Raw genomic sequence first — 26,778 nt, 5'->3', positions numbered from 1 at the left:
ACAGCCACGGATCCCAATGCGTCTGCAATCTACACCCCAGGTCACGGCAACACCGGATTGTTAACCCGCTGAGCGAGCCTCATGGTTCCTAGTCGGATTCATTAACCATTTCGCCACGACGGGAACTCCTCAGCTACAAAATTTAAACTATCCACATAGGCAATAAACTTCAGAAGTAAATGGACAACAGGCTCCTCATGACTGAGGTTTAATCTCATACTTCTCAGCAAAAATACAGATTTAATGAGGATAGCAGTAATTCTCAGGAAAATGATCATTATGTATGTGGATACTCATTACATACGCACAAATCTTGACAGTTCTAATTCCAACCCGCCAAGGAATCTGTGGGGACACAAATTTTTTGTTGTCATTCAGAAGTAAAAAAGTTCTCCGAATTTGTTTCAAACTATTTGCTTCTTTCAGAATAACTAGATGTTATTTTTTTCATATATAATTACATATATAATTATTTCAAAACGCAGTTAATATCTTTCAAAATTTGTATTTAGGTGACTGACGATGCAGGCTACCGCGGAGATCAGGAGGCTACATTTACTCAGGAGGCAGGAGAAGACTGAATTTTTTCTTTTCTTTTTTTTTCTTTTTTTGCTTTTTAGGGCTGCACCCAGCGCATATATGTAAGTTCCCAGGCTAGGGGTGGAATTGGAGCTGTACCTTCCGGCCTAGGCACAGCAACTGAGGATCGGAGCCCTGTATGCGGACCTGCACCACAGCTCCTGGGAACGGTGGATCCCCCACCCACTGAGCGAGGCCAGGGATTGAACCTGCGTCCTCATGAATACTAGTCGGATTTGTTTTAGCCGCCTGCGCCACAATGGGAACTCCAAGACTGATTAAAGAATCATGTCCACGTTCCAAGTTTCATCCCCAAATCTCGGCCGAGACAGAGACACCAAGCCCTGCCAAAGGCTCTCATGGGTCGCTGCAGCCGGGAGGCGATTTTGGGAAGAGCCAGTCGCCTGGGTCTCTCTCCGGCCTAGGAGGCCCGCCCCTAGTCCGAGGTACGCATCCCAACTCCCACCCTGGGAAGGAAACTTCTCGTCCAGAAATTTGCATCCCTCTTGGCACTGTCCTCAGTGACTTTGAGCGACTCTGTGTCACCTTCGTGGTCTTTGAAAAACCTTACAGGAGTAGCCACTACCTGCCTGAGGCCAAGGCAATAAAGCCATACCACACAGCGGGAGTCTGAGCCCCGCAGAAAGGGGGTGCAAACAGTACCCGGCGCCTTTTTCCCCCTAGCTCTGTAACGGCTGGGACTCGCCGCGTGGATGCTCGCAGGCTGGCTGGGCTCTGACCCTGCGCTCCGCAGGAATGGGGAGGTAGGTGCTGGGGGAGGGGAGCAGTGACCAAGCGGCTTAAGCCCTCCTTGGGGGCGGGGCTCGAGCGTTGCCCCGCCCCCAGCGTCCTCCCATCCCCACCCCTCCCCCACGCCCTTTTCCACCGCCCCCGCAGTAGGAAAGGGAGAGGGAGGGGTGGAAGGAAAGTGCGGTTCTGTGGAAGGGGCGGAAGGAGGGGGAGGAAAAAAAGAAAAAGGGAACAGAAATATGGCCGTCAGCTGTCGGGGTGGCAGCGCAGCACGCAGCTCCTAGGCAACCCACTGCTCGCACCGCCAGCCTCTGGTGAACCGAGGCGCCGTAGCGAGCTTGCGCTCCCAGCCATTACCCCTCGCAGCAAGCGGCGCCCCTCGAAACCCAGCCCGAGAGGCGGCGCAGGCGCAGTTCGGGCCGAGGTGGCAGCGGCGGCGGCGGCAGCCGCCGCGGGAGCACGTCCCCCTCGCTGCCCTGCGGAGAGCGTCCAGGCCCGAAGCCGGTTCTTTCATGCCCCAGGAATAGGTTGTGCCCGGGTGGCGCTGAAGGAGGAGCGGGCGGCAGGTGAGTCTGCGGCAGAGGGCCTTTCGCAGAGGAGTCCTGTGCCGCGCGTCAGCCGGGCCCGCGCTCCCGGGCCGGGAGGGCGTTGGGCAGGTAGCAACTCGGAGGGCTGAGTTCCGAGGGCCAGCCAACGGGGGGTCGCCAAAGAGGCGGAGAGTGGCGAGGGTTGGCATTCCCGGCCTCGTTTCTCCGCGATTTCCGGAGGCGTGGAGTCCCCGGAACCTGCGGAGTGTGAAGGGGAGAGGCTGCGCCAGGAAGGGCCTCCCCGGGTCTCGCCCGGGCTGCTGAGAGCCCTGGCGGTGCAAGGAAGCGCGAGGGGTTCGGGCCTTCTGGACAGCCAGGGAGACGGCCGCCTGGATGGGGGCAGGGGGAAAGGGGCTGGGACTGGGGCTCCCGAGGGGGTTGACATAGAGCGGATGAAGAGCTAAGGTTGGGGTCTCGAGAGTTGCTGGAAGACCGAGCGGGGCACCTGGGGACCTGGGCAGGTGTCGCAGGTGGATTGAGGACGTTTCCTTCTCCGCTTTAGCGTGGCGGATTCTCAGGGCTTCTTTGTTGGGGATGACTTTTAGGAAGGCAGGTTCCATTCAACTCCGAGTGACAAAACACAAATAAAACCAACTAAGGAGTCCCTAGTGCAGAAAAAAGCTGTAACTTTTTTGCATTGAGGATGCTGTCTTGTATCACTGAACTCTTTTTTCTGATTCATAGACCTTTTCCTTCTTGGAGATCGTGCCTCATCAGAATTAATAAGGAATGACCCGGTTTTTAAATACCCCCCCCATGTTTGTTTCACAGGAGGAAATTTAGATCAGTTACCCGAAGTTACTTGTGCAAACGTGAGGGAAAGAGTCATCTCCAGTAATGAACCCTCAGCTGTCTGTGTTTTTGCTTCAGAGAGATTGTCAAGCATTGTAGTCTGGGTAATTGATTTACTGAGCCTGCTTAATTGTGTGCAAACTCGTGTTAAGGTGTTCTCCCTAGACCTCAATTTACTGTAGGAGTAGGTCTTCCTTTCCCGTCTCCCAATTAAGAAGGTGAATGGTATAGTAAGATAGAGAACGTTAGTGCTAAGGCTATAAGTTTTCAATAAATACTTGATTTGAGGTGATCATATTATCTGAAATGCGAAGCGTTGTAGGATTTTAAGTGTACACGTGATAGGAGCAAAACTGGTTGTAAAAGACTTTCTGAACATGGAAGGTTATCTGCATTTACCATGAAAAAACCCGCTCTATTTTATTTTTTGCCTTGTTCTTTGTATTACTGTTAAAAATTCGATAAACTGCCTTCTTGGTGTGAGACTGGAACTCGAAGATGAACTTAGATTTGTGTGCATGAGGTTAATCTCTCATATAGGCTTTCTTTGACTTGTTTTTCTAGTAATGGCCAACTCAATTCACACTTTCCCTTCATTGGCATCCCCTGTGGCCACTTTGTGCCACAGATGATTGCGATTAGGGGTCTATCTTTTGTAGTAACTGATTTTACTGAACTGATAATGTCACTTGACTGGCCCTAGTACCTCATTTAGTCTACTGTTTAGACTTGTTTATTTGAATAATGGAAAAACTGTGATGTCAGAAATTTTGAAGTTGTATGTTGGAGTAATTTATTCTATAATTTGTAAAAGAGTCCATTCTATTGTTGAGAGTAAATATAGTATTTTGTAGTAAAAACTTGAGCTTTCAGCTGGAAAAGCTGGCAGCAGGGTTGGTGTGTGGAGACAGTTCTTAAAATGCAAATGTTTTAAATTTCAAGAACTGCAGTGGTGTGTAAGCTGTAACAATTCACGGTACCAGACTTGGAAGATTATTTGGTTGAGGCTCTCTATAAAGAAACATGTTAAGTGTCTGCAGTAAAAGCTAATTTGTAGTTATATACAAGGGATTTTGCGTGATAATTAATAACTCAAGGAGGCACCTTTGCTGTTATATATCTGCCTTTTGAGACCAAAACATTTCATGTTTTCATTGGAGTTTCCTGACAAGGCAAGTTGGTTTTGCTGCTCAGTTTGAAAGTTAGGTTTCAGTCTTATCCTTGCAGCTTAAGTACAGGTTGTAAAGTAAAAAAGAAAGCTGCTGAGTCAGAGGCAGGTTGTCTCATTTGGTCTTTTTGATTTGTGAAACAGAACTTCTGTTATAATTTGTACTTCTCATGTAATATGTCTGCTGAAATTTATAGTATGGGCAAATAAGCTTTCCTAGTACATGAATTAAAATTTTATCTTTGCTATGTTGGTGCTACAAGTTGTACGTCTTTTTTCAGATTGTCATGAAATCTGAAAGATTGACAGATTTGTAGTAATGGGATGCCTTGTTGGAACTGGAGTTTTCCTTTATATGAGTTAAAAGTTGGGGGATGAATTTCGATGGTGTAGCTGGTGTAAAACAGTAGGTCTTCAACATCAGATTTTAGGAAATGCCAAAATCAGATAATTTTATTATTTGAAATTCAAAACTTAGTATTTTGAGGGTAGAAATAATTTTTTAAACTTATGTTAGTACATGATACTTACAGATAAGTAACAGTAATAGAGCTTTGCGTGGTATTTGAAAAATTTTTATTGGAAAAGATTATAATGAGTAAAATTCAAAAGAAAAAATTCTCACCTATCTTACATTTATAATTTTCTGTATTCTAGTTTTATTATACTTCTGTATTAGTATATACTATATATTACATATTAATTAGTATATGTTATTTATTAATTGGTATAATACTATACTAATCCTGTCTATACTTGTGCATAATGCTGTGGTTAATGTTCATACAATTGTCTTTTTAAATATAACATGTTGCTGCATATTACTGTTATTTTATGGTTTTGTAGTAGTCCAGAGTTTTACTGTCATAGTTTCTTTCTTTCTTTCTTTCTTTTTTTTGGTGTGTGTGTGGGGTGCCCTGCAGCATATGGAGTTTGTGAGCTAGGGATCTGAGCCTCAGTTGCTGTGACCTATGCTGCAGCCTCCACAACATTGGATCTTTTAACCCACTGTGTGGGGACAGAAATTGAACCTGTGTTGTGGTATTGCAGAGATGCCAACAATCCCTTGAGCCACAGCAGGAACTGCTGTCATAGTTTACTTAACCATTATCCTATGTTTTAATATTTTGTAATTCCACTTTTTCACTCTTAAAATAATGCTATAATGAAATCATTTTGCTAGTTTGATGGTTCAGGCCAAATTAAACTTTAGAAAATATAAACATTCTTTGAACTACTTCCTTTGCAGTCGATAATAAGGGCTCCTATAATGTATTTGATTGAGAACTGAAAGCAAGGTAAAAACTATAGATGCACATGTGTGACTTGAAGTCATTGAGTAGGGATCAAAATATAAATTCTTTTTTTTTTTTGTCTTTTTGGGGCCACACCTGAGGCATATGGAGGTTCCCAGGCTAGGGGTCTAATCGGAGCTACATCTGTGACCTACCCCACAGCTCATGGCAACGCCGGATCCTTAACCCACTGAGCGAGGCCAGGGATCGAACCCCCAACCTCATGGTTCCTAGTCGGATTCATTTCTGCTGTGCCATGACAGGAACTCCAAAATATAAATTCTTAATTCTCTCTGCTACTGACTTGCTACAAGTTTCTGTGTCTATGAATTTTGCATTTCATTGTAATAAGTAATATTGTTATGAAGTTCTTAATTCTTAAGAATTAAGTAGTTTTGTGGGACATGGATATTTTTTTCTTTCTTTTTTTCCTTTTTTGGCTATACCCATGGCATACGGAAGTTCCTGGGCCAGGGACTGAATCTGAGTCACAGCTGTGACCTACAGCACAGCTGCAACAGTACCGGATCCTTAACCCACATCACTGGGCCCAGGATTGAACTGGCAACCACAGAGACAAAACTGGATTATTAACCCACTGCCCTACCACCAGAACTCCCATGTGGGACATAAATATTTCTAAGTGGACCCCATTTCAACCAAATTTAGTATTTACAAATCTAGATTTATAATCATTTGACTTTTGAAAGAATCATTTTATAAGATTTTAAAAAATCTTTGAGATATTTTAAAGGATTCCTTGAATTTAGTGTGTCATTGTGTATGTGTGGTTAAATTATATCTTTGTTTAGGAATGCTTAGATCCTAAAAGCATAAATGTTAGGAGTCTTTTTTTTTTTTTTTTCTTTTTAGGGCCACACCCACAGCATTTGGCGGTTCCCAGGCTAAGGGTCAAATTGGAGCTGGGGTTAATTAGCCCAGGCTAGGGGTCAATCCCCCAGCCTATGCCACAGCCACAGCATCGCAGGATCCTTAACTCACTGAGCAAGGCCAGGGATCAAACCCATGTCCTCATGGATGCTAGTTGGGATCCTTAACTGCTGAGCCATGACGGGAACATCAGGAGTCTTTTTCTTTTTTTTTTTTCTTTTTTTTAGGGCTGCACCCTCAGCATATGGAAGTTCCCAGGCTAGATGTCTAATCAGAGCTACAGCTGCTGGCCTACACCACAGCCATAGCAATGTGGGATCTGAGCTGTGTCTTCAACCTACAGCATAGCTCACAGCAATGCTGGTCCTTAACCCACTGAGCCAGGCCAGGGATTGAGTCCTTAACCTCATGGTTCCTACCTAGTCATACTTGTTTCTGCTGCACCATGACAGGAACTCCAGGAGTCTATTTTTTTATCATGGAAAAAAGCATCTGTTAAATACGTACTGTACTGTCTGCTAGGGGTAAAAAGATGAATGATAGTGTGAATATTAAAGTCTAGCAGGATAAATAGTCTTGTAGGTAAGCATCATAACTGCCACATGGCAAAGTCTAGAAAAGAGCCAATGATTCTCTAGGAACTGAGGGAAGTACCTAAGTGTGTGGTGGTATGGATTAGAGATAGTTTACATAGGAGGTACTTAATTTTTTTTTTGTCTTTTTTTGCTATTTCTTGGGCCACTCCTGCGGCATATGGAGGTTCCCAGGCTAGGGGTCGAATCGGAGCTGTAGCCCCCGGCCTACACCAGAGCCACAGCAACGCGGGATCCGAGCCGTCACGGCAACGCCGGATCGTTAACCCACTGAGCAAGGGCAGGGATCGAACCCGCAACCTCATGGTTCCTAGTCGATTCCTTAACCACTGCGCCACGACGCGAACTCCAGGAGGTACTTAATTTTAAAGTCAAAGGAGGAGTTCCTCTCGTGCCTCAGCGGCTAGGGAATGTGACTAGCATCCATGAGAACGTGGGTTCCATACCTGGCCTCTCTCAATGCGTTGAGGATCCGGTGTTGCTGTTTCTGTCAGCTGTGGTGTGTGTCGCAGACGCTGTTCGGAGCCTGTGTTGCTGTACCTGTGGCGTAGGCTGGTGGCTATAGCTCTGATCTGACCCCTAGCCTGGGAACTTCTAAATGCTTCGGGTGCTGCCTTAAAAAGACAAAAAGACCAAAAAAAAAAAAAAAGTTGAAAGAATGATGTGAAAAGGCACAAAGTAATGAAAGAATGTGGTGGGTTTTTATTAAAATGCAAATAATTTAGTGTGGGGGCACAGGTATTTTTGGAGGGAAGTGGGGAGTTAGCTGAAGGGGCTATGTCATGAAGAGTCTTAAAAGTCGGGTGAGAAATTAAGACCATACATTATAGGGAACAGGGAGCCATTTAATGATTTTTAAGCTGTTAAATATCTTTGGCTCTGTTGTGAAGGATGGACTTGGGAGAGCAGCTTGAGTGAGCCCACTAGAAGATCTTGTAGACATCTAGGTGAGAATTCAGAACAGCAGTGGTAGGGATGGGAAAAAGATGGATAGAATTAAGAACTATTATGTAATACAAACATTTTCCTCTGTTTTTTTTGTTTGTGTTTGTTTGTTTTGTTTTCCTCTGGCTGAAAAGTCCTATCTCTATAGCCTTATCTTCTCCTTGCCCACTTGGTGTGCACCTGTCACACCAGCCTACTTTTAGATTGCTTCCCTTTGAGCCTTTGCTTGTACCGTTCCATTTACATTTTACTTTTCTGTGAGGTCTTTCCTGATCATACTGTCTAAAGAGATCAGTTATTATCATAGCACCTTGTTATTTTATTCTCTAGAGTTTTTTTTCCCCTCTCTCCCTCCTTTCCTTCCTTCCTTCCTTCCTTCCAAACTAGTAAGAGGGTACCCCTTACTAGTTCGGAGGTTATATGTGATTTGATTCCTTTTTATTTTTATTTTTTAAAATTGTGGGTCTGTTTTTGGTCTCTTTCTGTTTAGTTGGTGTAGATGTCTATCCTTATACCAATACTATATTGTCTTCATTACTGTTTGTTTATAGCAAACCTTGCAGTCAAATGTTTGTCCTTCATGTCCTTCACTATTATCTTTTTATCATAACTGTTTTGGTTGTTTTATTTCCTTAGCATTTTCTTATAAATTTTAGAATAAGCTTGTCAGTTTCTACAAAAAGCTTTATGGGGAGAATAGATATCTCAATAATAGTGAGTCTTCTGAAAATACTTTAACGTGGCATATCTCTTCATTTATTTAATATCTTTAGTTTTTTCCACAGTTTTGTAATTTTCATTTTATAGGTCTTGCACATATTTTGTTTATCCTCAAATATTTCATGTTTCAATGCTGACTATTGTCAGTGATACTGTGTTTAAAATTTTTTTTCTAGATAGTTTCTTTTTTTTTTTTTGGTCATGCCCATGGCATGTGTAAGTTCCTGGGCCAGGGCTTTGTCTGCAGCAGTGACAACACTGGATCCTTAACCATCTAAGCCATGTAGGAACTCCAGTATTGATACACGGAAGTCTATTATTAATGAAAGTCTATAGTTAATTCAGATTTCCTTAGAAAATTTAGAAAATGTCATTTTTCTGTTCTAGGATCCCATTCAGATACCACATCATTACATTTAGCTGTTGTGTAGGCTACTTTTGCGTATAACAGTTTGTTAAGCTTTCCTTGTTCTTGATGACCATGACTTTTTGAGCAGTGCTGGTCAGGCATTTTGTAGGATGTCCCTCTGTGATATTGTTCTTTTTCTTTTTTTAAAATTAGAGGGAGTTCCCATAGTGGTGCAGTGGTTAACGAATCTGACTAGGAACCATGAAGTTGCAGGTTTGGTCCCTGGCCTTGCTCAGTGGGTAAAGGATCTGGCGTTGCCATGAGTTGTGGTGTACATTGTAGACTCGGCTTGGATCCCGCATTCCTGTGGCTGTGATGTAGGCGGGTGGCTACAGCTCCAATTAGACCCCTAGCCTGGGAACCTCCATATGCCTCTGGAGCGGCCCTAGAAAAGGCAAAAAGACCAAAAAAAAAAAAAAATTAAACTGAGGTTATGCGATTTTGTGAGGGAGAATGCAGAGATAAAATACCATTTTCATTACATCATCTCAAGGGTGCATACTATCAACATGATTTGTGATTGTAATATTGGTCATGATTACCTGACTTACTGTTTGTCATGTTTTCCACTGTAAAGTTATTCTCCGCCCTTTTCCCATTCTGTACATTTTGGAAAGAAGTCACTGAGCTCATCCCATACTTAAGGAGTAGGGCATTATACACTCTTTGAAGACAGAATATCTGCATAAGTTATTTTGGAATTCTTTTGCATGGAGAATTGTCTCTTCATTTATTTATTCGTGTCATTAATTTATATAAGTTTGGACTTAATAGGTATTTTATACTTGGATTACAATCTAGTACTACTTTTTGTGTGTGTGTGTGTGTGTCTTTTGTCCTTTTAGGGCTGCACCCGCAGCATATGGAGGGTCCCAGGCTAGAGGTCTAATCAGAGCTGTTACTGCCAACCTTTGTCAGAGCCACAGCAACACCAGATCTGCGCTAAGTCTGCGATCTACATCAGAGCTCACGGCAATGCTGGATCCTTAACCCACTGAGCAAGGGCAAGGATTGAACCTGCAACCTCATGGTTCCTAGTTGGATTTGTTTTCGCTGAGCCATGATGGGAACTCCCAATCCATTATTTTTTTTGTTTGTTGAAATTGTGCCAGCTTTGGCTATTGCGAACTCTTTTAGTTGGCTCCTATGCTCCTTTGCCATACACCTGTAAGTGTGAGTTTGTTATCTTTTTTTTTTTTTTTTGTCTTTTTAGGGCTGCACCCACAGCATATGGAGGTTCCCAGGCTAGGAGGGATCAAATTGGAGCTGTAGTTGCTGGCCTATGCCAAAGCACCACGGGATCTGAGCTGCATCTGCAACCTACACCACAGCTCACAGCAGCGCCAAATCCTTAACCCACTGAGCAAGGCCATGGATCACACCCTTGTCCTCATGGATACTAGTCGGGTTCGTTAACTCTTGAGTCATGACGGGAACTCTGTAGACTTTTTGCTGATGGCCATTCTGGCTGGTGCAAGGTGGTACCTCATAGTAGTTTTGATTTGCATTTCTCTAACACTTAGTGATGTTGAACATCTTTTCATGGGTTTTTGGCCATTTGTCTGTCGTCTTTGGAGAATTGTCTGTTTAGATCTTCTGCTAATTTTTTTGTTTGTTTGTTTAGGGCCGCACCCACGGCATATGGAAGTTCCCAGGCTAGGGGTTGAATTGGAGCTACAGCTGCCACCCTCCACCAGAGCCATAGCAACATGGGATCTGAGATGTATCTGTGACCTACACCACAGCTCACAGCAATGCCGGATCTCTGACCCACCTATCGAGGCCAGGGATTGAACCCACATCCTCATGGATACTAGTCAGATTTGTTTCTGCTGCAACACAATGGGAACTCCATTCTGTCCATTTTTTGATGGAATTGTTTGTTTTTTTGGTATTGAGCTGCAGGAGGTGTTGATGTATTTTGGAGACTAATCTGTTGTCAGTTGCTTTATTTGCAAATATTTTCTCCCATTCTGTGTGTTGTCTTTTCGTTTTGTTTAGGGTTTCTTTTGCTGTGCAAAAACTTTTAAGTTTAATTAGGTCCCATTTGTTTATTTTTATGTTTATTGTCATTACTCTAGGAGGTGGATCTGAGAAGATTGTGCTATGGTTAATGTCCAAGAGTGTTTGGCCTATGTTTTTCTCTAAGTAAGACTTTTATAGTATCTGGTCTTATGGCTAGGCCTTTCATCCGTTTTGAGTTTATTTTTGTGTATGGTGTTTGGTAGTGTCCTATTTTCATTCTTTTACCTATAGCTGTCCAGTTTTCCCAGCACCACTTATTGAAGGGGCTGTCTTTTCTCCATTGTATATTCTTGCCTCCTTTGTCATAGATTAGTTGATTGTAGGTGCATGGGTTTAAATCTGGGCTTTTTATCCTGTTCCACTGATGTATATTTCTGTTTTTGTGCCAGACCATATTGTTTTGTTTTGGTTTATTTTGTGTTTTTAGGGCTGCACCTGCAGCACATGGAGGTTCCCAGGCTAGGGGTTGAATAGGAGCTGTAGCCCCCACTGGCCTATGCCACAGCCACAGCAATGGAGGATCCGAGCCGCATCTACGACCTACACCACAGATCATGGCAGTGCTGGATCCTTCACCCACTTAGCAAGGCCAGGGATTGAACCTGCGTCCTCATGGATGCTAGTCAGATTCGTTAACTGCTTTGCCACAATGAGAATGCCCAGACCATACTGTTTTAATGACTGTAGCTTTGTAGTATAGTCTGAAGTCAGGAAGCCTGATTCCTCCAGCTCCTTTTTTCTTTCTCAGGATGGCTTTGCTATTCTGGGTCTTAAACTTTAAAATATTTTGTTCTAGACTTCTGTAAAAAATGTCCTTGGTAATTTGATAGGGATTGTATTGAATCTGTAGTTTGCCTTGGGTGGTATAATCATTTTGACAATATTGATTCCTGCAGTCAAGAGCATGGTATATCTTTCCATCTGTTTGTGTCATCTTTGATTTCTTTCATCAGCATCTTTGTAGTTTTCATAGTACAAGTTATTTGTCTCTTTAGGTTTATTTCTAGGTATTTTATTCTTTTTGATGTGATGGTAAATGGGATTGTTTGCTTAATTTCTCTTTCTTATCTTTCATTGTTAGTATATAGAAATGCAGTCGATTTCTGTGTATTAATTTTGTATCCTGCAACTTTACCAAATTCATTGATGAATTCCAACAGTTTTCTGGTAGCGTCTTTAGGATTTTCTAAGTATAGTATCATGGCATTTGCAGACAGTGATAGTTTTACTTTGTCCTTTCCACTTTGGAATCCTTTTATTTATTTATTTTTCTTTTGTGATTGCTGTGGCTAGAACTTCCAAAACTATGTTGAATATTAGTGGCGAGAGCAGACATCCTTGACTTGTTCCTTATCTTAGTGGAATTCTTTCAGCTTTTCACCATTGAAAATGATGTTAGTTGTGGGTTTGTCATATATGGCCTTTATTATGTTGAGGTAGGTTCCCTCTATGCCCCCTTTCTTGAGGGGGTTTTTATTAGAAATGGGTGTTGGATTTTGTCAAAAGCTTTTTCTGCATCTGTTGAGGGTATCATATGGTTTTTATTCTTCAGTTTGTTAATGTGGTTTATTACACTGATTGATTTGTGGATATTGAAAAATCCTTGCATCCCTGGGATGAATCCTAGTTGATCATGATGTACAATCCTTTTAATGTATTGCTGGATTTAGTTTGCTAGTATTTTGTTGAGGATTTTTGCATCTATGTTCATCAGTGATATTGGTCTGTGGTTTTCTTTTTTTGTGGTGTCTTTGTCTGGTTTTGGAGTCATGGTGATGGTGGCCTCATAGAATGAGTTTGGGAGTGTTTCTTCCTTTACAGTTTTATGAAATAGTTTTAGAAGAATAGGTGTTAGCTCTTCTCTAAATGTTTGATAGAATTTGCCTGTGAAGCCATCTGGTCTTGGACTTTTGTTTGGTGGAAGTTTGTTTGTTTGTTTGTTTGTTTGTCTTTTCTAGGGCTGCATGTGCATGTGGAGGTTCCCAGGCTAGGGGTCAAATAGGAGCTATAGCTGCCAGCCTACACCAGAGCCACAGCAATGTGGGATCTGAGCCGCATCTGCGACCTACACCACAGCTCACAGCAATGCTGGATCCTTAACCCACTGAGTTAGGCCAGGGATTAAACCTGCAATCTCATGTTTCCTAGACAGATTCATCAACCACTGAGCCACGGTGGGAACTCCTGTTGGAAATTTTTTAATCGCAGTTTCAGTTTCATTACTTGTGATTGGTCCCTTCATTTTTTTCTCTTTTGTCTTGGTTTAGTCTTGGAACATTGTACTTTTCTAAGAATTTGTCAGTTTCGTCTAAGTTGTTCATTTTATTGGCATACAGTTGCATGTAGTAGTCTCTTATGATCCTTTGCATTTCTGTGATGTCTGTTGTAACTTCTCCTTTTTCAATTCTAATTTTATTGATTTGATTCCTCTCCCTTTTTTTCTTGATGAGTTTGGCTAAGGGCTTTATCAATTTTGTTGATTTTTTCAGAGAACCAGCTTTTAGTTTCATTGATCTTTTCTCTAGTTTTTTTCCTTTCTATTTCATTTATTTCAGCTCTGATCTTTATGATTTCTTTCCTTCTTGTCTGTTCTTCTCTCTAGTTGCTTTAGAGGTAAATTTAGGTTGTTTATCTGAGTGTCCTCATGGATGCTAGTCAGATTCGTTAACTGTTGAGCCATGATGGAACTCCCTGAAGTGGGTCTCCTAAAGATAGCATATATATGGGTCTTGATTTTATATCTATTCGTCCAGTCTATGTCTCTTAGTTGGGGGATTTAGTCCATTTACATTTAAGGTAATTATTATTATTTTTTGTTTTGTTTTGTTTTGCTTTTTAGGGCCACACCTGTGGCATATGGAAGTTCCCAGGCTAGGGGTTGAATCAGAGCTAACAGCTGCCGGCCTACAGCACAGCCACAGCAACTCGAGATCCACACTGCATCTGTCACCTACACCATAGCTCAGGGTGATGCCGGATCTGTAACCCACTGAGCGAGGCCAGGGATCTAACCTTCAACCTTATGGTTACTAGTTGGATTCATTTTTGCTGCACCACAATGGGAACTCCTAAGGTAATTATTGATATGTATGTTCTTATTGCCACTTTATTAACTTTTTTGGATTTGTTTTTGTTAGTCTTTTATCTTCCCTTCTCATATTCTCTTGTCTTGTGGTTTGATGACCATCTTTAGTGTTGTTTTGGGGTTGCTTTTTCTTATTTGTGTGTGTTACCTATTGTAGATTTTTGGTTTGCAGTTACCACGAAGTTTTTATATAGAAGTCTATATATATACAAGATGGTTTTAAGTTGTTAGTCTCTCTCTCTCTCTCTCTTTTTTTTTTTTTTGTCTTTTTGCCATTTCTTGGGCCGCTTCTGTGGCATATGGCGGTTCCCAGGCTAGGGGTCTAATCGGAGCTGTAGCCACAGGCCTACGCCAGAGCCACAGCAACGAGGGATCTGAGCTGCATCTGCAACCTACACCACAGCTCTCAGCAACACTGGATCCTTAATCCAGTGAGCAAGGACAGGGATCGAACCTGCAACCTCATGGTTCCTAGTCGGATTCGTTGACCACTGAGCCACAACAGGAACTCCAAGTTGTTAGTCTCTTAATTGCAAGTATATCTGCAGTGTCCTGCATTTGTACCCTCCTTTTCTCATGATTTCTGGTTTTGGTGGCATATTTGTGTGTGGATCATTCCTACCTTTACTATATGTATGCCTTTACTGGTGAACCTTGTCATTTGTATTAATTTTGTTTCTAGTTATGGCCTTTTCCAACCAGAGAAGTTCCTTTAGTATTTGTTGTAAAGCTGGTTTAGTGGTGTTGAATTCTCTTAGCTTTGGCTTGTCTGTAAAGCTTTTGATTTCTCCTTCAAATCTGAATGAGAGCCTCACTGGGTAGAGTAGTATTGGTTGGAGGTTTCTTCCTTTCATTACTTTAAGTATATATTGTGCCACTCTCTTCTGGCCTGCAGAGTTTCTGCTGAAAAATCTGCCGATCACCATATTGGGGTTCCGTTGTATGTTATTTGTTTCTTTGCCCTAGCTGCTTTCAGTATTTTCTCTTTAATTTTGGTCAGTTTGATAAGTGTCTCATGGTATTCCTCCTTGGTTTTATTTTATGTGGTATTCGTGCTTCTTTGGTTTGAGTGAGTAACTCCTTTCCTATGTTAAGGAAGTTTTTGGCTGTTATCTCTTCAACTATTTTCTCTGGCCCATTCTCTCTTTCTTCTTCTGGTACTCCAGTAGTGTGGATGTTGGTGTGTTTAACATTGTCCCAGAGTTCTGTTGGACTGTGTTCATTTCTTTTCAATCTTTTTTCTCTTTTCTCTTCTGTATCAGTGATTTCCACAAGCCTTCCACCTCACTTATTCATTCTTATACCTCCTGTATTCTGCTATTGGTTGCCTCTAGTGAATTTTTATTTCAGTTACTATATTTTGCATCTGTTTAATCCTTAAATCTTCTATTTCTTTGCTCAGTGTTTCTCGTAATTTATCAATCTTTTCCTCCAGTTTATTTCTAAGGTCTCGAATCATCTTTACTATGATCAGTCTAAACTCTTTTTCGTGGAGGTTTTTTTTTTTTTGCTTTTTAGGGCCACATCTGCGGCGTATGGAGGTTGTCAGGCTAGGGGTAGAATCAGAGTGACAGCTTCCTGCCTACGTCACAGGATCTGAGGCACATCTGCGACCTACACCACAGCTTATGGCAATGCTGGATCCTTAACCAGCTAGGGATTGAACCCACAACCTCATGGTTCCTAGTCGGATTTGTTTCCACTCTGCCACAACAGGAACTCCTCATGGAGATTTGTAATTTCCAGATGACAGCTGTTTTTCTGGGGTGTTTTCCTTGCCTTTTCATTTTGTTTAGATTTTGGTATGGTCTCCTTTTTGCATACAATAGGGTTGTAGCTTTTCTTGCTTTCTTTTTTTAAAAAAATTAAATTTTTTTTTTTGTCTTTTGTCTTTTTGTTGTTGTTGTTGCTATTTCTTGGGCTGCTCCTGCGGCATATGGAGGTTCCCAGGCTAGGGGTTGAATTGGAGCTGTAGCCACCGACCTACGCCAGAGCCACAGCAACGCGGGATCCGAGCCGCATCTGCAACCTACACCACAGCTCACGGCAACACCAGATCCTTAACCCACTGAGCAAGGGCAGGGACCGAACCTGCAACCTCATGGTTCCTAGTCGAATTCATTAACCACTGCGCCACGACGGGAACTCCTAAAAAATTTTTTTTAGCTGTTTAGGGCCGTGTGCATGGCATATGGAGGTTCCCAGGCTAGGGGTCAGATTGGAGCTATAGCTGCTGGCCTACACCACAGCCACAGCAGCACAGGATCTGAGCCACATCTGTGACCTACACCACAGCTCATGGCAATGCCAGATCCTACACCACAGCTCATGGCAAAACCAGATTTGCTGAGTGAGGCCAGGGGTTGAACCCACATCCTCATGGATACTAGTTGGCTTCATTTCCACTGCGTCATAAAGAGAACTTAGCCTCTCTTGCTATTTTTTTTTTTTTTTAACTTTTTAGGGATGCACCTGTGACATATGAATGTTCCCAGGCTAGGGGTGCAATCTGAGATACAGCTGCAGGCCACAGCCACAGCAACACCAGATCCTTAACCTACTGAGCGAGGCTAGAGATCAAACCTGCAACCTCATGGTTCCTAGTCTGATTCTTTTCCACTGCACCATGAGGGAACTCCTAGCCTCTCTTGCTTTTGATGTCTGCCCTCCTTGTGGCTGAATTTGGCTCGGGGGCTTGCTGCAGGCTTCCTGATGGGAGGGACTGGTCCCCCCCCCCATAGATTCTTATCCCTCTGGGGGCTGAGGCTTTACCTTTGGGTGAGATTAGAGTAGTTCTGTGCCTGGGGGCGTCTTTAGACAGCCTGTTTGCTGATGGGTAGGGCTGTGCTTCCGCCTGGATTATTGTTTGGCCTATGGCTTCTCAGCCCTGATAGGTGGGGCCAGATTTTTCCACGGTGGCCACTCTAGTGGAGCACAAGCTGACGAATTTTTTCCCTAGATCTTTGCCTCCAATGTCCTTCCCCCACAATGAGCCATAGTCACCCCCCGTCTTCTCAGGAGATTCTCCATGAACCACAGGCAGTTCTGACCCAGATTCCTGTGGAATCTCTGCTTTGCCCTGGGACCTAGTGCCCATGAAAGCCTGTGTGTATCTTTCAAAAATGGAGTCTCTGTTTCCCCCAGTCCTGTGGAAGTCCTGCATGCAAGCCAAATGCTCTGGGGGCTCTTTTTCCCAATGCCAGTTGTCCAGGCATGGGAGCCTGACCTGGGGCTCAAAATTTTCACTCCCATGGGTGAGCCTCTGTGATAATTACTTTCCATTCTGTGGGCCACCCACCTGGCGGGTGTGGGGTTGCTTATATTGTGTAATTGCCCCTCCTACCTTCTTGATGTGGCCTTCTCTTTGTCTTCTGGAGTAGGATATCTTATTTGATAGTTTACAGTCTATTTGGTTGAAGGTCTTTTGGCAGTTAGTTGTAATTTTGTTGCTTTTATGAAGAGAGTGAGCTCCAGTCTTTCTGTTCTGCCATCTTAATCACTATTTTCTTAATATGCTTTTTCTCTTCAGCTTGATCTAGGCTGTCTCTTCCCCACCTGCATCAACTAAAACCACTCTAGTCAAGGGTCTCAGTCTTAAAGTTATTCTGCTTATAATATTTGACACCTTTGATTAGTTCCTATAAAACCTCACTTGGTTTTCTGGGTAAAAACCTGATTCTTTTCTGATTTATGGCAGTTCATCTCAGTTTTGTTTTCTAGTTTCTTTTCTCTTACCTCAAAATCTGGAGTGCTCTCTGCTTAGGCCTTATACCTTTTCTGTATCGGTATTTGTCACTTTTTAGGGTATTTTATTTAATTTTGTAGTCGTTAAGTGTCATTAATTTTCTCTTTACTCCATCCTTGATATCTTATCAAGCTCCACACTATGTTGGACTGCCTTCTCTGCTTGAATGTTTTAGTAGACATCTCAAGTATAATTTGTTAGATACAGAATTTTGGATTTATTTCCCCAAATTTATGGTTTCCTTACACTTTACTGTCTCAGTATATGGCACCACCACTCACTCGGTTAGGCCACAAACTGGATGTCATTCTTTCTTTCTCTTTTTCTCTCATGCCTCCAATCCATCAGTAGCAGTTTCACCTTTAAACTATATCTCAAATGTTGCCATTTCTTGTCACTCTCATTCCTTTGCTTTAATATAACCTGTTATTATCTCCCTTTTGGTCTGTTGCAGTTACTTTCTAACTGCTCTCCCTGCTTCTACTCATTTCTCCCTCTACTCTGTTTATAGCGGCTACTGTGATTTTTTTTTTTTTTTAGACATAATTAACAACACCTCATTTTCATCCAAAGGCCGCTAGTAGCTTCCTAGCACACTTAAAATAAAACCTTAAAGACTCGGATTTCCTGATGTAGTGCAGTGGGATCAGTGGCATCTCTTGAGTGCTGGGATGCATGTTCGATCCCTGGTCTTGCCCAGTGTGTTAAGGATCTGGCCTTGCTGCAACTACTGCTCAGATCTCATCCCTGGCCCAGGAATTCCATATGCCACGGGGTGGCAACTCCCCCACTAAAACAAAACAACAACAACAAAATAATACCTAAAGACTTTACCTAGCCTAAAAGGCCCTATTTTATTTCACCCTTCACTGATCTCATCTCTCACTGTTCCCCTAAGTTTCAGAGCCATGGCTTTCTTGCTGTTCCTTAAAGATCAAGTTATTTATTTGCCTTAGGCTTTTATTTTTCTTCCTGTTTGGAATATCTTGGGATATTTTCTGTCACCATGATTTACTCTTATCATTTCAACCTCTGCTGAGATTTTTTTTTTTTTTTTTAAGGCTGCACCCATGGCCTATGGAAGTTCCTAGGCTATGGGTCGAATTGGAGCTACAACTGCCCTATACTACAGCCACAGCAATGCAGGATCTGAGCTGCATCTGTGACCTGCACCACAGCTCAGAGCATGGTGGATCCTTAACCCACTGAGTGAGGCCAGGAATCAAACCCCCATCCTCATGGATCCTGGTTGGGTTCTTTAACTGCTGAACCATGAAGGGAACTCCTCTGCTAAGATTTTAATTCCTTACTTCTTCAAAGATGTCTTCCTTGAGTACACTAAAAATAAGCACTTCCAGGAGTTCCTGGTGGTGCATGAGTTAATGATCCAGCACTGTCACTGTAGCCCCTTGGGTTGCTGCTGTGGCATGGGTTCAATATATGGCCTGGGAACTTCCACATGTCATGGGAGCAGCCAAAAAAAAAAAAAACAAAAACAAAAAAACACTTCCATTATCACTTTCTTTCCATTTTGCTTTATTTTTATTCATAGCATGAATGCTTTCAGAAATTATATATTTGTAAGCCTATAGTTGTTTACTGATTGTTTCCCATCTATAATATAAGCTCCATAGAGAGAATGTATTTGATATTTTCATTTCTTTAATTCCCAGCATTTAGAGCAAGGTCTGAAGTGTGTTTACCTCTCTTCCTTTTAATTTGTTATTACTTCCCCTGTATATTTAGTACTCAGATATACTTAACAGAATTTTTTTAACAAGCTGTCATTAAACAGACTCAATGAGAGACCAAAATGCAGAAGGTATGTATGTTTTGCTGCTTTATGGTATATGTTGAAGCTCTTTTTTTTTTTTTTTTTGGTCTTTTTAGGGCTGCACCCACAGCATATGGAGGTTCCCAGGCTAGGGGTCTAATCGGAGCTGTAGCTGCTGGCCTATGGCACAGCAACACCAGATCCGAGCCGTGTCTGCATCCTACACCACAGCCCACAGCAACGCTGGACCCTTAACCCACTGAGCAAGGCCAGGGATCAAACCCTCAACCTTATGGTTCCTAGTAGGATTCATTTCCACTGTGCCAAGATGGGAACTCGTGTTGCAGCTCTTAATGCTTGATTCTTGGCATATGTGTATTGGTGAAGTTGCCAGATGGCTGAATTTCAGAAACTTTTAAAGTGTTATTTTATTCTTTGTTCCTTGTGTTCAAGTGAATACAGTTTAGGAATGATGATTTACCTTTTAATGAAAACAAAGGAAAAAAAAAAAACAACCCTGGGGAAAAATGTTAAATTTATCAGGTCTTCATATTCTCTCTTTCTTATTCTATCTTATTTCACTCTTACTTTCTTACTTTTCCCACTTTCCTCCATTTCCCCCCATACTTTTGTTGCAATCTTAAAGGATAGGACTCGCTTAAAAAAAAAAAAAACTTCTTATTTTGAAAAAAGCTCAAACTTTATCAAAAGTTAGGAATATTGTAATGAGCTCCATTATACCTTTCACTTATTATACCGATATTTATCTTTTGCCACATTAGCACATTCTCTCTGTGCATATTATTATTTTTATTATTATTTGTCTTTTGTCTTTTTTTAGGGCTGCACCTGTGGCATAGGGAGGTTCCCAGGGTGGGGGTCGAATCAGAGCCTGTGCCACAGCCACAGCAAGACAGGATCTGAGCTGCATCTGTGACCTGCACCACAGCTCATGGAAACATGGGATCCCTAACCCACTGGGCAAGACTAGGGATCAAACCTGAGTCCTCATGGATACTAATTGGGTTCGTTAACCACTGAGCCATGATGGGAACTACTGTGCGTGTTATTTTTGATTAAATCATTTAAGAATAAATTCAGTATATATTTCTTAAGAGCTAAGTCATTCTTTTACATAATGATACAGTGATCACATTAGGAAAATTAGCATTGTTACAGAGTTATCTAATACATAGTCTACAGTTAAATTTTTCCAGAGCTATACCTTACAGCAATCTTTTTTTTCTGTTCCCAGATCTATTGTAGGATCCCGCATTGAATTTAATTGTAATTTATTTGGTAGATTATTTGGAATTTCTGCATAGATAGTCATGTTGGCGAATAGGGACAGTTTTATTTTTTCAATTCCTTTATTTCTTTTTATTGTGTATTACTTTCTTGCTTTTGGTTTCTTTGGATTTATTTTGCTGTTCTTTTTCTAGTTTCTTATGGTCGAAGCTAAATTAATATGAGACCTTGCCTTACCCCCCACCCCCCACCAAGGGCTTATTGCTGCATATTGCCCTATGAGCATTGCTTTAGCTGCATCCCACAAATTTTGATATGGTGTCTTTTACTCTTGGTTTACTTCAGAGTATTTTGTAATTTCCTTAAACTTCCTCTTGAACCATGAATTGTTTAGAAGTATGTTTAATTTCTAAGTATTTGGAGATTTCCTGTTGTGTTTCTTTTTTTTTTTTTGCCATTTCTTGGGCCACTCCCCCAGCACATGGAAGTTCCCAGGCTAGGGGGTGAATTGGAGCTGTAGCCGCTGGCCTACGCCACAGCTACAGCAACGAGGGATCCAAGCCATGTCTGCGACCGACACCACAGCTCATGGCAACGCCAGATCCTTAATCCACTGTGCAAGGCCAGGGATCGAGCCCATGACCTCATGATTCCTAGTCGGATTCATTAACCACTGGTTAACCACTGAGCCATGACAGGAATTCCTCCTGTTGTGTTTCTTTTGTCAGTAGTTTTGATGCTGAGATTTTAATCTTCTCTAATCTGAAACACCATCTTGGACTTGTTTTCCCCTTTTATTATACTGACTTTTTTGTCCTCTAAGAATTCTGTCCTTTAGTTTGAGTTTGTTAGCCTAATTTCTAATTATTAGATTCAGGCTGTGTATTTTTGTCAAGAATACTACTACATAACTAATGTCATAGTCGTCTTAGTTTCACATCAGAAGGCATGTAATATCAGTTTGAATAGTTGTTAGTGATGTTAACTTTGGTTACTTGGTTAAAGTAGTGGCCCCCAGGTTTCTCCAGTGATGTCTATTTCATCCCTTTGTAATTATTAGTATTTGTGGGAAAAGATTTTGAGGTTGTATAAATATCCTATTTCCAATGTCCTTGTACCCACTGGATGGCTTGATTGATTGATTTTTTGTGTTTCATTTTATTGAGATATAATTGACATTTGTCAGTTAAAAGTCACTGTGTATGTTTAAGGTGTACCACATAGTAATTTGACTTACATACTAGATCAAGAAACTATTACCATAGAAATCGGCCATGGCATGAGGAAGTTCCCAGGCCAGGGATCAAACCTGAGCCTCATAGAGACCCATGCTGACAATGCCGGATCCTTAACCCGCTGAGCCATCAGGGAATTCCTAGAAAAATATTTTTCTTTATGAGAATTTCCAGGTTTAATTCTCTTACCAATTTTCATATACATATATAGCCATGTTAATTAAACTTATGTTGTACATTACATTCCTTGTACTTATTTATCAGATAACTGGAAATTTTAACCTTTTGACTATCTTCATCCAGTTTCCCTATTTCCAGCCTCCTACCTCTGAAAACCACAAATCTGATCTCTTTATGACTTTGGTTTTGAAGTCTTATAATACTATGTTAGTTTTTGATGCACAGTATTGTGATTTGATATTTCTATGCATTTCAAAATGATCACTATGATAAGTCTAGTTATGATATTCACCATACAGAGATATTGCATAAATTTTGACTATATTCCCCATATGGTATATTTCATACTTGTGACTCACTTCTTTTCACAACTGCAAGTTTGTACCCTTTTTTATTTTTTATTTTTTTTTGCTTTTTAGGGCCCCCCTGATGGCTTAGGGAAGTTCCCAGGCTAGGGGTCAGATTGCAGCTACAGCTGCCGGCCTACACCACAGCTCATGGTAACGCCAAATCCTTAACCCACTGAGCAAGGCCAAGGATCGAACCTGCAACTTCATGGTTCCTAGTCAGATTTGTTTCCAGTGGTCCACAATGGAAACTCCTGGAAGTTTGTACCTTTTAATTTCCCTTACTTGTTTTACTCATCCTTCTACCACCTCTCCCCCTCTGCTTTTGGAAACTACCTGGCTCTCCATCTATGACTCTCTATTTTGTTATGCTTTTTCATTTGTTTTCATTTTTAGATTCCACATGTAAGTGAAATCTTAAAATATTTGTTTTTTCTCTGACTTTTTTAAGTCGGCATAATACCTTCTAGGTCCATCTGTGTTGTTGCAAATGGCAAGATTTCATTCCTTTTTATGGCTGAGTAATACTTCATTAAATATTTATCACATCATCTTGATCCATTTATCTATTCATGGGCACTTAGGCTGCTTCCATTTCCATGTCTATTGTAAATAATGCTGCAGTGAGCATAGGGATGCGTATATCTTTTTGGATTAGTATTTCTGTTTCCTTCTGATAAATACCCAGAAATAGAATTGCTGGATTGTATGGTAATTTTATTTTTAATTTTTTGAGGAAGCTCCAAACTTTTCCGTAGGGGCTGCAGCAGTTTATGTTCCCACCAACAATGCACAAGGGTTCCCGTTTTCCACATCCTTGCCAACATATGTTATTTGTTGTCTTTTGGTGGTGGCTGGTCTACTAGGTGTGAGATGATAGATATCTTGTTGTGGTTTTGATTTGTTGCATTTTCCTGATGGGGATAGTGTATTGAGCGTCTTTATTTATCTGTTGGCCATCTCTATGTCTTCTTTAAAAAAAAAAAAAAAGTCTATTCAGGTCCTCTGCCCATTTTAAAGCCAGGTTTGAGATTTTTATTATTTCCTGAGGTAAAGCTTGTATAGCCATAAACTTCCATCTTAGAACTGCTTTTGCTGCATTCCATAGGTCTTGGATTGTTGTATTTTCATTTGTCTCCAGGTTTGTTTGTTTTTTTTTTTTCTTTTTTTTCTTTTTAGGGCCACATGCACAGCATATGGAAGTTCCCAAGCTCAGGGTTCAGTCAGAGATACACTTGCCAGCCCATGCCATAGCCATAGCAACGTGGAATCTGAGCTGTGCCTGCAACCTACACCACAGCTCACAAAGCTGGATCCCCAACCCACTGACCGAGGCCATGGTTCAAGTCCACATCCTCATGGATACTAGTAGGATTCATTTCTACTTCACCACAATGGGAACTCCTTTCCAGGTGTTTTTTGATTTCCTCTTTAATTTCCTCAGTGACCCATTGGTGTTTTGGTAGCATGTTATTTGGCCAATACGTGTTTGTGCTTTTTGCAGTTTTATAACTGAAGTTGCATTTTAGTCTTATACCATTGTGGTTGGGAAAGATGTCTGATGTGATTTCAGGCTTCTTAAATTTACTGATGCTTATTTTGTGGCCCAGCATGTGATCTGTCCTGCAGAGTGTTCTGTGCCAACTTGAAAAGAATGTGCGTGCTTCTACTTTTGTATGGAATGTTCTCTATATGTCTATTAAATCCATCAGGTCTAATGTGTTGTTTTAGTCTAATGTTTTTCTTTCTTTTTTTTTCTTTTTTCTTTCTTTCTTTCTATCTATCTATATCTATCTATCTATCTATCTATCTATCTATCTATCTATCTATCTATCTACTTTTTAGGGCTGCACCCACAGCATATGGAAGTTCCCAGGCTAGGAGTCTAATTGGAGCTATAGCTGCTGGCCTATGCTGCAGTCACAGCAACACCAGATTGGAGCCATGTCTTCGACCTACACCACAGCTTACGGCAATCCTGGATCCTTAACCCAATGATTGAGGCTAAGGATTGAACCTGAAATTTCATGGTTCCTAGTTGGATTCGTTTCTGCTATGCCACAATGGGAACTCCTAGGCTAATGTTTTCTTTTTTTTTTTTTTTGGTCTTTTTGCTATTTCTATTTCTTTGGGCCGCTCCTGCAGCATATGGAGGTTCCCAGGCTAGGGGTCTAATCGGAGCTGTAGCCACTGGCCTACGCCAGAGCCATAGCAACGCGGGATCCAAGCCGTGTCTGTGACCTACACCACAGCTCACGGCAACGCCGGATCGTTAACCCACTGAACAAGGGCAGGGACCGAACCCGCAACCTCATGGTTCCTAGTCGGATTCGTTAACCACTGCGCCACGGCGGGAACTCCTTTTTTTTTTTTTTTTTTTTTTCTTTTCTCTTCTTACAGCCGTATCTGTGGCATATAGAAGATCCTACGTTAGGGGTCAAATCTGTAGGCCTCAGCCAAAGCACCTTTGGATTTAAGCTGCATCTGTGACCTATGCTGCAGCTTGCAGCAGTATGGATCCCATTGTGCAGTCAGGGATTGAACCCGCATCTTCACAGAGACTATGTCGAGTTTTTAACCCAGTGAGTTACAGTGGGAACTCCTGGCCATTGATTTAAGTGGGGTCTTAAAGTTAACTGTGTTAATGTCAAGTTCTCCCTTCATGTCTGTTGATATTTGTGTGTTTATGTTGGGTGCCTATGTGTTTATAACTGTTGTGTATCTTCTTCTTGGATTGTTATGTAATATTTTTCCTTTTTTCTTATTACAGTCTTTGACTTAAAGTCTTTTTTGTCTAATATGAGTATTACTAGCACTGCTCTCTTTTCATTTTCATTTGCATTTCTGTCCCCTCACGTTACGTCTGTAGCATCTTTAGATATGAAGTCAGTCACTTGTAGGCAGCATATATATGAGTCATGTTTTTAAATCTTTTCAGCCATTCTTTGTCTTTTGATTGGACCGTTTAGGCAATACACACTTTAAGTATTGATAGGTATGTAACTTCCTGCCATTTTGTTCACTGTTTCCTGGTTTTTGTGTAGTTCTTTTTTGTTCCTTTATTTTTCTTTTGCTCTCTTTTGTGGTTTTATGACTATTTTAGTGTTGCGTTTGGATTCCTTCCTATTTTTGTGTGTGTGTCTATTATAGGTTTTTGGTTTTTGATTACTATGACATTTATATGTATCAGTGTATATGTGTATGTATATATATATTAATGATTATTTTAAGTTGCTGATCACTAAATTTTGAAAGCATTTGAACAATGTTGCATTTTTATTTCAACTCCCTGTTGATGTTTCTTGTTTTTGACATCATATTGTACATCTTTTTTGTTTTCTGTATCCCTTAACTAATTGCAGATGTAGATGATTTTAGTCCATTTGTCTTTTAACTTTCCTACTAGCTTTAGAAGTAGTTTATTTACTACCTTTACTTTATATTTGCCTTTACCAATGAGGTTTTTCCTTTTGTAGTTTTTATTTTCCACTCTAGAGAAGTCCCTTTAACATTTCTTCTAAAGATGCTGGATCCTGGACCCTCTGGTGGATGGAGCTGTGACCTGGTGTGGATAGGTCTAAGACAACTGGCCTGCAGATTTGTGGGGCTGTGTACCCACCCACCTGGTTGCTTGGCCTAAGCTTTCCCAGTACTGGTGCTAACAGGCTGGTAGGCTGGGCTAGGTCCCAGAACCAGTAAGTTAGAGGGAGGATTCCAAAATGATGCTTACCAGCCCTAGTGTACTTGTGGTAGAATGAGCTTCCACAAATGGTTGCTGCTAGCATCTGTGTCCTCAGGGTGAGCGCCAGTTGCCTACAGCCTCTTCAGAGGTTCTCTAGGATTACATATGGGTCTGACCCACGGTCCTTTTAGATTACTGCTTCTGCTCTGGTTCTCAGAGTATGTGAGATTTTAGGTGTACCCTTAAGAGTAGAGTTTCTATTTCCTGTAGTCCTGGCTCTCGTGAAAGTAAGCCCTACCAGCCCCTTAAAGCCAATTGTTTTGGGGGTTTATCTTCCTGGTTGCAAGATCCTTGGGGTGAGGAGCCTGATGTGGGGCTCAGACCCCCTCGCTCCTTGGGGAGAACCTCTGCAGTTGTAATTATCCTATTTGTGGGCCGCCCACCTTGGGATATGATTTTTTTTTTTTCCCTGTCTTTTTAGGGCCACACCCATGGCATATGCAGGTTCCCAGGCTAGGAGTAGAATTGGAGCTGTAGCTGCCGGCCTAGGCTACAGCTCACAGCAACGCTAGATCCTTAACTCACTGAGTGAGGCCAGGGATCGAACCTGCATCCTCAGGGATACTAGTCAGATTCATTTCTGCTGAACCATGTCAGGAACTCAGGGATTTGATTCTTTATTGCATCTTTGCCACTCTTACTTGTCTCATTGTTCTTTCTCTTTTTTT

At 41.6% G+C, this 26,778-nt stretch overlaps 1 protein-coding gene across 2 annotated transcripts in view; it reads left to right on the top strand.

The window, feature by feature from the left end:
- The first annotated feature begins 1,771 nt into the window (after window positions 1-1,771).
- The window catches only part of DENND4C (DENN domain containing 4C), a 149,947-nt gene continuing 124,940 nt past the window's right edge, over window positions 1,772-26,778 (top strand). For both annotated transcript variants that reach the window (XM_047767590.1, XM_047767591.1), the window contains exon 1: window positions 1,772-1,895. The gene's annotated coding sequence lies outside the window, so the exon portion shown is untranslated. The remainder of the gene's footprint in view (window positions 1,896-26,778) is intronic.

Source organism: Phacochoerus africanus, chromosome 2 (genome assembly GCF_016906955.1).
Source record: "Phacochoerus africanus isolate WHEZ1 chromosome 2, ROS_Pafr_v1, whole genome shotgun sequence".
NCBI classification, from domain to species: Eukaryota; Metazoa; Chordata; class Mammalia; order Artiodactyla; family Suidae; genus Phacochoerus; species Phacochoerus africanus.
The sequence above is the reverse complement of the archived record's forward strand: the minus strand, read 5'-3'. Positions and strand labels throughout refer to the sequence as shown.